This window comes from Hemicordylus capensis, chromosome 3 (genome assembly GCF_027244095.1).
Source record: "Hemicordylus capensis ecotype Gifberg chromosome 3, rHemCap1.1.pri, whole genome shotgun sequence".
NCBI classification, from domain to species: Eukaryota; Metazoa; Chordata; class Lepidosauria; order Squamata; family Cordylidae; genus Hemicordylus; species Hemicordylus capensis.
The window spans coordinates 208,136,500-208,150,629 of NC_069659.1; the positions used below are offsets into that span (position 1 = coordinate 208,136,500).

The following is a 14,130-nucleotide window of genomic DNA, read 5'->3' on the forward strand; positions in this document are numbered from 1 at the left end:
TGGTTCTTGAGCGGGTAACCCGCTCAAGAACCCTTGCTAAAAAGCAGGTTTACGGAGCGAGCGCTCCAGCAAACCTGTTTTTTAGGATTGTGAGTAGACCCCTGGCTGGGAGGCGAAAAGCCGTCTCCCGGCTCCGGGGGTCTCCCCAATATGCCCTGCGGACTCGCGCAGGGCATACTGGGGCTCGCGGGGGCCATGTGGCCCCCGCTCCCCCCACCCCGGACAGCTCCATCATGGAGCCGGCCATTGTGTGGGCGGCCGATCTGGCTGCCCAGCAGAGGCGTATCTAGGGAAAATAGCGCCTAGGGCGAGCACTGAAATTGCGCCCCCTGTCCAAACATCTGACACCCATCTTTTAGATAACTTTACTATAATATCAGCTGAAAAATATAAGTCAAGCTCGTTAATCTTTAAAAATTTTAAAAACTATTTAGCAGTGGACGTAGCCAGACCAAAAAATGCTAGAAAATGACAAATTCAGTATTCTGGGGCTCATGAAATACCCAAATACTATGTGGAGATGTACTTGGAAAACTAAACAGAAGTGCCTGTCTAATTCTCTACTATGCATTGTAGCATCACTATTACATACGTTTTAAAAATAAATGGAGAATTTGGCTTTTCCCAGATACTCTGAAAATAATTAAAGGATATGCAGAGTAAACTGTGTCACTGCTTGGAATATATTCTAGTATTTCAGAAAGACAGTTAAAATGAGAGAAAGAGAGCAAGAAACTCCCAGTGGGCCTTAATACTAAGGATTTCACATTGATTCAAAGACAAACTCACCATTAATAGCCATATTGTTAAGACACCACATTTAACTCACTTATCATAAGAAGCAAAGTAAGAGCAAATGAATACAATCCTAGCTCATAAGCTTATGCTCTGTATTCACAAGCCCTGATTCTCTGTACATAGTGCCAAAGTGAATATGTGTACAGTGACATATTATATTAAATTAATTTTTTTTAACCTGTAGCCCCTTCGGGGTGCTTCCTATAGGCCGTGGGAGGGGGGCATCTGCAAAGGTTACCCCTCTCACCGCTGGTCTCTAGGGCCTCGCAGAGACCATTTGAGCATGTGCTGTGGCCATTTTTTAAAATAATTGTTGTTGTTTTTAAAAAAGGCTGCTGAAAACAAAATGGCCACCATGCATGCTCAAATGGCCTCTGTGAGGCCTGGAATGGCCTAGGGCCTCACAAAGGCCATTTGAGCATGTGCAGTGGCCATTTTGTTTTTGGTGGCCATTTTTTTTTTTAAAAATTAATTTTAAGAAATTGCGCCCCCCTTTCAAGTGGCGCCCAGGGCACGTGCCCTGCCTGCCCTACCCTAGATACGCCCCTGCTGCCCAGGGTTCCCTGCCCGCTCATGAGTGGGGAGAGCGGGCTTAGCCCACTCTTCCTGCTCACTGCCCCAAACTTGGTCTCACTGATTGTGAGACCCGGTCCAGTGACAACAGTGAGGGGGGAAAGGTGACAGTCTCATGACTAAATGACTCAGTCGTCCCTTTTACATGAGAATTCTGTTCAGAAGGCATTTCTCTGCCCCCTTCATTTTGCAGCAACAAACAGCTGGCAGTTTGGAGGCAGACCTTCCACTTAATGACAACAGTTGCAATCCTGGGTAGCTGTTACCTACAGAGCTAAAAGAAGGTCAAGTGAGGTAAGCCACAGTTTTTAAAGTCATGTTAAAAACTAAGCAATCTTTGTCACACATTCCGTGAAAAGAGCAGGCCTGTCTTCAGACTAGCTCAGGGGCACAGGGGAGGAAAGGAAGCAAAGAGACACTTCTGAAATGAAAAGCAGTTAACCGGAACAGTCATGTTGTTGATGGTTTGGCTAGTGGTCCACATGTCTGTAACAATCTGTACTTCCTGCCCTGAGCTTCCTTGCAGGCCTAGTTAACCTTTACCAGCAGTGCGTCAGACTTTTTAGGAGACACACTGAGGGAAAAAAACTGCAGCTTTCTCAATATTTGAGCACTGAGAACTGTTTAAGTGTGTTTATTGCATGGTGTATACATATCTATAATGGATACATCTTGCAATTTACAAACAAGAGTGGTACCATTGCAGTCCCCCCCCCATTTTTCTTTAGTGATGTTTAGGAAACCACTCTCCTCCCCTTACAAAGGGCTCTACACAGTTGACCCAAATGGTCTTTAAGCCACAATAGGGTTATGCTGTAGGTTGCTGGTTCAAATCCCCACTGGTACTATATTGGGCAGCAGCGATATAGGAAGATGCTGAAAGGCATCATCTCATACTGCATGGGAGATGGCAATGGTAAACTCCTGTATTCTAACAAAGATAACCATAGGGCTCTGTGGTCACCAGGAGTCGACACCGTCTCGACGGCACACTTTACCTTTATGAGACTTGATTTAGTGATCCTGGGAGACAGGCATCAGGTCTCCTTTCAGTGAGCAATCATGACAGCTGGTCAGAGAGGGAACTTCAGGTCTTCAAGCCAACAGGCAGAAATAGCTGGGCAGAACCCTCCTAGATGAAGAGTCAAGTGATTAGGAAGAAAGAAGCACTGGCTAGGATCTCTTGTATCACAAATGGTTAACCCCTGGCACACAAACCACTAGTGGCACAGGTAAGATAAGTCTGTGGCATAGCTAGCCATGGGTCTGTGGCACTTCAGCTTTCTAGCACCACATTGAGAAAGCAGCAGGGAGTCTCATTCAGCCAATAGCAGCAAGGCAGTTAATAATAATAGTTCCTAATAGGCAGTTAATAATAATTGTTAATAAGCAGCAAGGCAGTTATTGCTCATCCAGCAGTAGCAGCAATCTTGTTACACACAGAAGGTGCAATGTGGCAGTTAAGAAAGTGACAGCTTGGTGGTCCTGATGAGAGGACTGATAAGAGGGCATGGAGCGACAACAGCACACGAAGACAGGAAATGCCATTCCAACTGCCTCAGCAATGGAGGCATATCCACACGGCAGTGCTACCTTCAATCGCAAATGGTTTCATTTGGCCCCCAGTGATGTTGCTACAAAACCAATCGGGTTTATGTGGCATCATGCTTGTTACATGATCCCTGACTGATACATGCCATCTAGCATTTTCAAAATCCACCTGTGCAGTGTACCACTTTCCTGCAAGTGGGTTTGTTGTGAAAAAAATATTATCCTGTGCTCTTTGTGAGCTCTACTTTCAGAGAAAGTAGAAACTGGTTTTCATGAAAACCAGTTAGCGCCTGGATATCAGATCTGTGCAAAACTACTTGGATATACTGGTTGCTGTAAAAAAATTTCTGGGCAACTAACACACTGGCTTGGGGAGAAATGCTTATCATGTTTTGTGTTGCTTATATAAATGTTTTCTTTCAAAGAGACAAGTAGAATGGCCAGAGGGCAAACAGGCAGGTAGATCTAGCATATGGGGAGGGTGGCAGTTACACACTGAGGACAACAGGCCAGCAAATCCAGATGCGAGATACTGATCATGCAAAGACCAATGCCCGAGTTGAAAGCATTTGCAGCCAGGCAAAGTCATCACCAAATTGGCTCCCTAGGGATAGTGAAGTGCAGGAGCCTGGGAGAGAGAAGCTTTCTCCTTGTTTCTGAAACCTAGAGTGTTTCACTTTCAGATGTGCCTGTATGCACATCAGAAATTTCCTGGTTTAAACCTAGCTGACTCTGGCAGATAGGGAACATCGAACATGGTCGACAGGTCAAGTGCGCTTCAGAGCCAGAACACTTTCCACTTTCTTACTTAATTACAGCTGGGGCTTCTCCTGAAAAATGATGCCCTTCCCAGTTATATGTGCTTTAGTAATGTCCAGGGTTAATTATACATGGGGATGCTTTGGAAAAGACTTCAAAAATTCATACTGCTCTAGAATATAATGGCTGGGGTATTACCAGTGACTTGCCACTGCAAGAATATTACACCTATGCTCAACCATCTTCATTGGCTTCCAGTTTGTTTCTGGGAATAATGGAAAATGCTAAATTATAAAGCTGTAAATTATTTGGGGCCAGGATATCTGAAGTACCACCTTCTCCCATGTGAATCTGCCCATCACCTGACATTGTCCTCAGTCATTATGCCTGCCTTTGGTGGTTAGGCTAGAGGCCACTGAGGAAAGGGCATTTTCAGTGGTTGCACCAGCTTGTGGAATCTCCTCCCTAGATGTCTTAACTTGGTGCCTTGTTTGTTATCTGTTAAGGACCGGGCCTTTGGTGTTTAATTAGTTTGGTTATAGTTCTGCTTACATTTATGATTTAGCGTGGTTCCTGCTGTTCAGGGGTGGAGCCATCATTGCACGAATGGGTTCGAAGAATCCAGGATACCGCCCCTCAGGGGCCACGCATCGCACCCCAGCCACACCCCTGCGTCTGATGTCAGATGCAAGGGCATTATTTGGCTCACAAACAGGGCTGCACGGCCACATTTATGAGCAAAATCCAGCCAGCGCTGCATTTAAAGACAGGGAGAGTCACTCCTGGCCATGCTGCAAATGCACTGCTGGCCAGATTTTGCTCGTAAAGTGAGTGAAACCAGCGCTGTGTTCACAGTGTGGCCAGGAGTGACTCTTCCTGCCTTTAAAAGACAGGGAGAGTCACTCTGGCCACACTGCAAACATGGCGCTGGCTGGACTTTGCTCGCAAATGGGGCCATGTGGCCCTGGTTGCGAGCTAAGCTACACCTCCTGTGTCTGATGTCAGACACGTCTGATGCAGGGGGTGGGTTCTAGGGCCATGGTGGTGGGCTGGACCCAGGCCGCCGCAAGTCTCCCTCCACCCCTGCTGCTGTTATTTGGGATGGCTTAGTTGAAACGGAACAGTATGTTTTTCTTTTCTTTTCTTTAAAAATATTTATTATTTTTATTTTTTTAAATGTTGGCTAACTTGATCTTGTTGCTTTTGTGAGCCCTGTAAGCTGCCCTGAAAATCAATTTGGTGGAAAGGTGGGATATAGACATTTTAAAAATAAAATTCATAAATAATGAGTGACTACAGGTGTTTTAGAGATATGCGAAATATTCTTAGGATTACAAGAACAAAGATGATTATGACTACCGTATGGACGGTCTGCAGAAGGAACTCCCCAAGAGTGTAGTGAGATTCTGTAATGTTAAAGGCAGTTATGGAGAACTGTTGTGTGGAAATTTCCTTTCCTGGCAGCTCAGTCAATGAATAATCTCCCTGACTGGTCTAAAACAGTTTATAGCACGAGGGAGACTTTAGTGCTGAGTCATCCCTTTCCTGTGCTCTGAGAATCAGACTGGCTGGTTTAAAAATCTTCAACTTTCAAGACCTGAAAGTTAAGAAAAAGATTCTGGTAAACCCAGAAGTTCTGGTAGGTTAATCATGCTGCCACCATGTCACCTTTTAAAAAGTTTTTCTTAACGGGGATTGAGTAACCAAAAATCCCTGTCTCATTTTGCTTCCCCTTGCTAATAGGCAAGAATGAAACCAATTGTTCTCCCAGGCGTCTGCCTGCCCATGGAGTTTATTGTTAATTTGGCCAAGAGCTCTTTATTATTTACATTTGAGTTATATTATTACACAATATTATTTACAAATAATATTACATATTATTTACGTTATTTATCTTTGAGATGAGTTTGCACCAGAGAAAATCCCCCTCCTCCTGCTGGGTTAATAACTAACTCTCTGAAGCTTGTAAAAAGAACAGAGAAAAAAACTTTTATTCATTTACTACAGAGTGGTTCCATCTGAGGCTTTTTAGCTTTTTAGATACACTTAAAATACTTAATTGGTTACAGGAATACTTCAAAAGCGTCCAGATGATTTTCAGGCGGCTCACATTAAAATCTTAGTTACTTAGTTGCAAAGAACAGATATTTGGAAATGCAAAGCATTACACAGAAAGTAAAATAAAATCCCTAATGCAAATTCTGACCAAACTATCTCCCCTCTAGACTAAATTCCTGAAGCCAAAGTCCTGGCTTCTTTTTCCTTGAATTCATCAAACTCCTGATGAGAATCAAGCCTCCTGCAGATTTCTCACTCAGAGATTATCCTGCAGCTCCACTATGAGGCATCCGACCTCATGCTAGTCTGCACCTTCTGCCCAGACTTCCTTTCTTGTTCCTAGAATTCCCCCTGCAGCTCTCATGTCCCACCAACCTGTTGGACTGACTGATCAAGCCCTGGAGGTCACCAGCCTGTCAGTCAAGACAGGGGTTCACTTCCTGTTAACCCTATAGGGGGAGGGAAGGCTGCTCACTTCAGCAGTTTAATTGATTAATATTAATATAGTATAACTGTAGAATTAACCAATGTGCCAAAAAGATTAACAAACTAGTAAGTCTAATTTAAGAGACCAAACTCTTAGTCAGCATACAGCCCTGCTTGCAAGCTTATAGGAAGGAATAGCTTGATAGATCTACTGTTTGGTTCTGAAATACTCAAGGGATCTGAAAAACTATCTTTCATGGGATTGCAAAGCCATCTGTGTGTCTCCAGCCCACCCAATACACATTTGGGGGACAGGAGGGAAGCTGTTCCTCAGTGGTTCCTACAGCAGAAACTGAAGACTTTGTCCTTGGCCTCCCAGAGACGAAGCCATACCCAAGCAAAAATTCAGTGAAGCTACAGATTAGTTTCCAGTCTATCTGACCACGGGATAAGGGGGGCTTCAAAAGACTAGGCTGGTTCACATGGCCATTAAAATCTGGGTAGGAGGTGGGGCTACTCAGATTTGCACGACTGCCAGCACTCATTTATTTCCTTCCAGCCCAGGTTACTCTTGGTAGGGCTACCCAGCATTTGTACCCCACTTTTAACTGAGGGTGGAGGAGAAGAGAGGCCTCCTATCCTGACCCTTTAATCACGAGAAGCCTCATGATTCTACCCAGTCACCAGCACCCAGAACATTAGCCTGCAAAGCACACTCTATGATTCCGAAGCTGCAGCAAATTTGGTAGGGCTGCGTCTGCCTCTTGCTTTTTTGTGGCCAATGGGAGGACAGCCGCTGATGTCATAAAGATTTTCTAGTGTGCTGGCAGTGCAAAGTATGCTGGCATACACACCCTTGGAGGACATTCCATGGGGGAGCAGGGCTTGCAGCTGCCAAGTTCAGCAATGGAGCCCTCACTAGTGATGCTTGTGTGTTTGTTGGTCTTGCAGATACAAGCTGAGGTGATGCCCATGTCTCCACTGGGTTCCTATCCAGCTCAAAAGAGTCATATGAACAAGCCTACTGCTTTTCAAAATGAAGAGAGAGGTCATGAGGGGTCAAAATGGCATCAATAGAGGAGGAAACAGCCACCACCTCCTGTCTCTACCCTGAGGAACCAGCTGCCTAACAAATCAATAGCTGTTGGCCTGCCTTCAACAGCAACTGGCATTTGCCTCTTCCAGCAGGGATCATGACTGTTGGCAGCCGCTACATGAACAAGCTAGCTCTTATATGACTCAAAGTGGGCTTGTTGCCATGCCATTACTCATGTGGCATTGTTCTTGTGGCCTTTGTTGGCAATCTAGTACTTGTCCCTTTTCACTTAACAGGTATGTATATGTGTCATAGAATAGTCATCAATGAAAGTAAGAACATATTTATTCCCTCCTGATGTATTAACTTGCATAGGTCCACAAACATCACTATGCATCAGATCAAAAGGATGCTGTGTTTCTCTTTCATTGTGTGGAAGAAAAACAGACAATGTTGCCTTTGCTCTTATACAGCATGCACACTTTGATTCAGTGCTTCAGAGGGCTATTTTTAGACACTTTACCAAATCCAGCTTTTCAGCCTGACAGATCATTTTGGCATTTCTATGGCCAAAATTCATCTAATGCATCTCTTCTGTGCCACAAATCCAGACATTCTTGGTGTGTGCATTCCTTCACAGTTTTGGCCTTTTCAGACAATTTCTACTTCAAACAATCAATTCTCTTGTAAAACTGCTTTCATAAGCAATTCCTGTTTATGAGTAATGAAACATTGCCTTCCTTTACATTTTATTTCTTAACCCCCTTCTGTAGCATATTTTTTGGACATCAGACTTATTTCTAAAGTAGGCACATACAAAGCTCCATCAGTAGTTAATCCAATGGTTTCTCCTTTCTCCAGTTTGCAGAGCAACTGTGCAGAGCCTTTCCCTTCTGCACACATCAGTTTTCCATCTGCCAAATATATAGGGATTTTACAACTTGTATCTAGGTTTAAAAATCTCTCCCTTTCTCTAATCAGGTTGTTTGTAGCACCTGAGTCAATGCAAATACCACTGCTACATTTCTCAGACTTAGCTATCAAAACTTGATCTGTACTTGCAAAGTATATCCTTTGCTTATTAGCTTTAGTCCCTGATTGCTTGTAAGTTCTGTACTCTGTCTTCCCAGATTACTCACTCTCTTTGCAGCTTTGTTTTGCTTGCCTTTTGTCTGCAACTCTTTACTCTTCGGACACTTATTCTGGAAGTGTTTGGGGCTTCCACAAATAAAGCATTTCTTTTTTCTTTTGCAAGGTTCTAAATGTATTTTCTTCACTTTCCTTTCGTTGCCTATCATCCCTTCTGCGCAAATCAAAGTCCTCTAGATGGTTAATTACAAATTGTAAGTCTGCATCCTCCTTGACTTCCAAGGCACTAGTCACACTATCAAAGTAATGTGGCAAACTGTACAACAGAAATCCTATCAAAACTGCATCTGGCATGATTACTTCTTGAGCTTGCAGTTGCCTAGATATTTCTAACATTTCATTTATGTGCTTGGAAAGACTTTCTCCTTCTCTAAGTCTTGCTCAGTTTTCTTACTAGATGTACTTTGGAAACCACAGACTTCTTTAAAAAAAAAAAAATCCCTTCACAGTTTGCCACATATTCTTTGCATTGTCTTTGTCTTTAATTTGGATGCAGTAAGATTGGGTCACTCACCACCAAGCAAATCATTTCTGATGCCTTTTCATCTGCTCTGTCCCATTCTTTCTGCTCCTTTCCTGCATCTGCAGGATGCTGGGTGTGCAGAACTCTGCCAAGTCCATGACTCTTGAGAAGCATCTTGATCTTGAAAGACCAGAGCTCATACTCAGAACCTTGCAACTTTTCAATATTCTGGAATCCTTGTGCTGTCTCCATTTCCAAAGCTTTTCTCTTTCCTTTCCATTCTATTTAACTTTCTAGGATTTTCTCTTTTATTTACTGGTTCTGGGCCCATAACCCTTTGTAGGGGAAGCATGGCAATTCAATCCCCAAATAGCAAAGGAAAACCAATTTGGTGAGAAAGCAGCAAAGAAAGAGGTCTTGAGACAGTTCTTTAGTACTGAAGAACTACAGGGATATTTTTTAAAGAAAAGGTTACAAACAAATGTGAAAAAGCCTTCAGCTTAATTTTAGCTGTAGCTCATGGCTGAAGAGAGAGACCAAAACAAACAGCCATCTTTGGAGAAACAAAATGAAGACTAACATTGGAAGAACAAGAAGGGGAGGAGTCCAGCACTTTTATCCATGACCCTAACCTCTCCCCGCCAAAGTGGTCACTATGAGACATTGCAGCTGGGAGCTGATGCTGCCAGGGAACTAGCTCCAACACACAAGAGGTCTAACCCTAATTCCTACAACTGTGCCTGAAAAGTAGGGTGAAGGGGGTGTTGCCAAAAGAGATTTTTCTGGATGTCTTCCTGTCACCCAATATGTACACAACTCCACAAAAATTTACTGCAGGCATATCTGCGGCTCAGGTTGGAGTGGGTCCTCGGACAAAAAGTGAAGAAGGGCCTCTTCTACTTTGGAGGGCTGGGAAGGGGAGAGCAAAAGAAAAGCTGGCACCCAGCTGATGAGCCACCTCTCTCAAGGGCACAGGAACACACACCCCCTCCCGCTGCCACCTTGTTCAGTTTAGCTACACCCCTGTTGTAGCTCAACCCCTCTTCCTAGAGGGGCAGTTCCAGTGAAACATGGGTCCATCTGATCCCCTCATTTACATCTGTTGGATATGGAGTTCCAGTGCATCTTCCTTTCACACCAACTATCCTAATGACCTCTAGGGGCATGGGGAGTAGAGGTAGCTCTGTGAGGGTCCCCTTACCTTCCCCTACTTCGCCTCTACTCTATGACCCCTGCCTTGACTCCTCAGGTATTTCCTGTAGTGAGTAAGTTCTATTTCCTTTCTCCTTAGAGAGAAAATGGGAGCATCTCTCTGTCCCCTCTCCTATTCACTATGTAGCTCATAGTTAGAATAGGTCTTTCCTATCTCAAATATACTTAACCTAATAAAACCTATTTACGTTATACTGCACTACAACCTCCCTGCTTGTTCTTAAGTAACTGCAACAATAAGGCTCTGCACCACTTTGTAACAGGAGTGGGTAACTTCCTCTTGGTGCTTTGCTAAACAATCACAAATTACAACAAAATCCACAGTACAAGCAGTTATCCTCTTTGTTTCTTCCATATATTTGCTTTGACCAGAAGGGGCACTCCATTTTGTGACAACCAAATGCAACTAAATTTATTGCAAAGTGTTAGACAGAAAATCTGATACTGCTGATTGTGAAGAGGGTGCACACTGTTGGAGGTTTGTTTTTGTATAGTCAAACTGCTTAATTCTGCTTCTGAAGCCCAATTGAAAGCTGCTATGTTTATTAAGTGCCTTTCAGGACAATACTATTAATGGTTTTTTCTTTCTTTCTTTTACACATGTACTCACTACATCAATTAGAGCAATCAATTAAGAATTAGAGAAATTACTTCTTTTGAGTATTGTTGCAAACTAGTTGTTAATGTTTTGCTTATTCAGTAACCCTGGAATTAAAATGCAGCTCCTTATTCTGTTTGTATTGATACATTTTATATTGCTTTGTTGTCTAAGTGAAAAAAGAATCTTGCCAGTCACAAAACAAATTATTCAGTTCATGTCAAGATGAAGCAGGATTGGTCTTTTTGCTTTGCTGCAGTTTCCCCTGTCAATCCAGTGCAGTTTCCTGCTACACGTTTAAACAAACAGGACTCATCACAGTCTTTCTTCAATTCCATTCCTTATATATTGTAAAAAAATATGTTATGGTTTTGTATCTGGGAGTTTGGAGAATAACACTAGCTCAATAATTCTCGGAACATGTGAGATTGTTCTTTTTTCTAACACAATGGGAGTGGAAGGGGGAGTACTTAGACTGGTATTTTATGCTGGGGGTATTCTCTCTCTGCTGGTAGAAATCTATAATCCTTTTGGTTCCAGACCTCTCTGGAATGAATCTTTTCAGTTACACAGCAAAATTGTCGATTACAGAAAGGAAGGACTGTGTAATGTGTAGTAATGGGCGAACCCCTCCCACTCAGGCTCTGCTCATGAAAAATTTCTACCCCACCAACTTGGAAAATAGTTCTCTTTTCTTCCCCCAGTTCCAACTCAGAGTCTGTTTTGGACCCTCTGGTGGTGTCGGTAGCATGTCAGGATCCAAACCAATTCCTCCTGCAGGCTCCCATAAATACCCAAAGCCCTCGCCCTGCCTATCTACCTTCCCCACAAACCCCTTCCCGCTTATCTTTTTCTTGACTTCAGTGGGAGGAGTGTGCAGAAACTGTTAAATCTGAACCGGGTTCAATTCAGACCAGCCTGGTTTGACGGGTTCGTACTCTAACCGAACTGGCCTCAAAAAAGGGTGGCTTGTCCAGGGTCAAACCAAACTTGTCCTGGCCTGTTATGGTCAGTTCTACCGAGCTGGTTCGTGGACTGATGGTTCGATTCAAATTCAGTTCAAATTCAAACCAAACTGCAAAAACTGGTTCTGTACACACCCCATCCATGGGCAGCAAAAGAAGAATGGAGAGTTGTCTCTCTTCCTCCTCCACTCCTTAATTCCTACCATGCTTCGTTGACTTCATGCCAGATGCAGGGGGTGCTGTAGATGTTAGTTTTTTCAGCTCTACAGACTCATGACAGTAGTTTTGGAAAAACTACAATTCCCAGCACTCTGTGTGTCTGGCAAGCAGCCATCACATTGTGCAAGAAATGTACAAGAGGGGAAATGGGGGAGAGATGACCCTCTGTTCTCGTGCTGCTGCGAGAGCCATAAGAAAAACAATAGGGGCCTTGGAGGCAGGGGGTGGATGGGTGGAAGGCAGGGAAAGAGGAAGGGAAGCAGGACTTAAATTTCTCTACAGCTTTGATTAAAATTCATGGTGCAGAAGAACTTTTGAATCATAATTCTTATCTTGCATTGGCAGTGTGCATTATGAACCTGCCATATTCGACCTCTAAGCTGTGCTCGGAAAAGGTTCGGTGCCATCACTTGCAATGTGAACTAAAAATATGACAACAAAACTCTTCTCCCTGTTTTCCACTGTGGTTATATTCAATGCAGCTCTTCACAGCAAGTGTTAGTGAAACTTAACAGAAGGTCTTAACACAGCATTTTATTTGACTCTCTTCCAAGTTTTACGTCATGGGAAATTTTGAGGAACATGTTGAGGTTCTTGCTCAGGTGGCTTATCCAAGACATATTAAGGGAAGTATAAGAGTTTTGAGTTAGTGAAATATATTTGGTATGTGTATGTGTGTTGGGGGTGGGGGAGAGTTCCACTGATCTCCTCCTGGAACCTACTGAAAACATGAATGCATGTTGTAAAAATGAATCTGTGTTGTGAGTGTCATCTGCTCCTCAGCATTACTGGGTGTCCTGTTTGAGTCCTGAGCTGGACTAGCATGCAATGAGCAAAGCTGACAGTATGACTAGAATTGATTGCCTAAAATTACAACTGCCTAAAAGTATGACTAGAATTTATTACCTAAAGCAAAATTGCAAGGTGAAATTGGGAGGATCCTGCTTGGGAGAAATGGTTGAGAAATTCCAAGTGGGGGAGGAATGTTATAAGATTATCAAAATTTCTCAGGAAGTTCCACATATCCTTAACTTATATAATGTCTCCAAGAAACATTACTGCTATCATGTCTCTTGTTTACTTTAAATGTGAGCTGTGCTGTCATGCACTATGTACTCTTGTTAACATTCAGCCTCCATTCTTGCCAAGAAACTGTCACAGAAGGCATTTAGCTTTAGCATAGTTAACCCCTTAAGAAGACTTTTTTCCCTATACCATGAATACAATGAGTGTTAGAGTTGTATGTTGAAGCCCTCAAACTTAATGCCACTGGTTGGAGTGCTGGATGGCTAGGTACAATTTGGCAATGCTACAAGAACTGTTCCACACCTTGGGCCAAACCTGGGCAAGGGCGATCCTGGAACCTCTTCTATCCTAGGTTAAACTTATCCTAAGGTAAGGTGTCTAACATTTAGAAATAGCTAAGAATAGATTTTCAGCTCCAAACGAAAAGTGACAGGAACAGATCTATCTGTTTAAAAAACTAAACTAAACTAGTGATGGTCACACACACCCTCCCAAGTTTTGAACTGAGCTCAGAAAAATTAACTGTCCCCTCCAATTATTCCCCACCCCTGCAACACCTTGGTTTTTATCCCCAGAATTCAATTTATGAATCTGTTTTGAATTATGTCACATCCCCAAGGATGTCACTGGGAGTGCTATGGAGTCAGATCTCTTCCAAAGCCCTCTTGTAAATGTCCAACACCCCCTGCTTCATCCACTTGCCTGCTTACCTTCCCCCACTTACCTTGTTCTGCCAGTGGCAGCAGGAGAATGAAGCATGTCTCTCTCCACCCTCTCTTCCCTGTTGTCTGACACACTAGGAAGATTGCACACCAGATTCAGTGAGCACTGGGGGTTGTAGTTTTGCCAGTGCTAAGCTACAGTTCCCAGAATTCCCTTTGTCTAATATGCAACCATCCCAGTATGCCAAGTATCAAGGAGCAGAGGGAGGAAGAGGGACACCTCTCCATCTTCTTGATACCACCACCACAGCAACAAGAAAGATAAGGGATAGGAAATGGCTTGGAGGCAGAGGGCAGTGATGGATAGGTGGGTGCAGGAGGGTGGATAGATAGGTAAGAGGGACAAAGGAAGGCAGGGATTAGTTTCCTCTCCAGAATGGATTAAAAACTGAGCTGTAGAAGAACTTTATGGTTGTAATCCTTGTCTCACATCAAAGGCAAGCTGTAGCAAATTAAAGCCTTTGGCTCAGAGCTAGTTCACGTGAGGGAAGAAAATGCCGAGTCATCCTTGCTGAGCTGCCTGGGTGGGCTTCTCATAAAACCTTTCTATATTTCCAATGGATTTAAAATTCTGC

At 43.4% G+C, this 14,130-nt stretch overlaps 1 protein-coding gene across 18 annotated transcripts in view; it reads left to right on the plus strand.

Moving 5' to 3' along the window:
* The window catches only part of LOC128351680 (uncharacterized), a 337,204-nt gene that overhangs the window by 179,368 nt on the left and 143,706 nt on the right, over positions 1-14,130 (plus strand). For 11 of the 18 annotated variants that reach the window (XR_008319966.1, XR_008319965.1, XR_008319968.1 and 8 more), the window contains one exon: positions 1,565-1,665. The exons of the other annotated variants lie outside the window; for them this stretch is intronic. The gene's annotated coding sequence lies outside the window, so the exon portion shown is untranslated. The remainder of the gene's footprint in view (positions 1-1,564; positions 1,666-14,130) is intronic. 18 annotated transcript variants of the gene reach the window in all.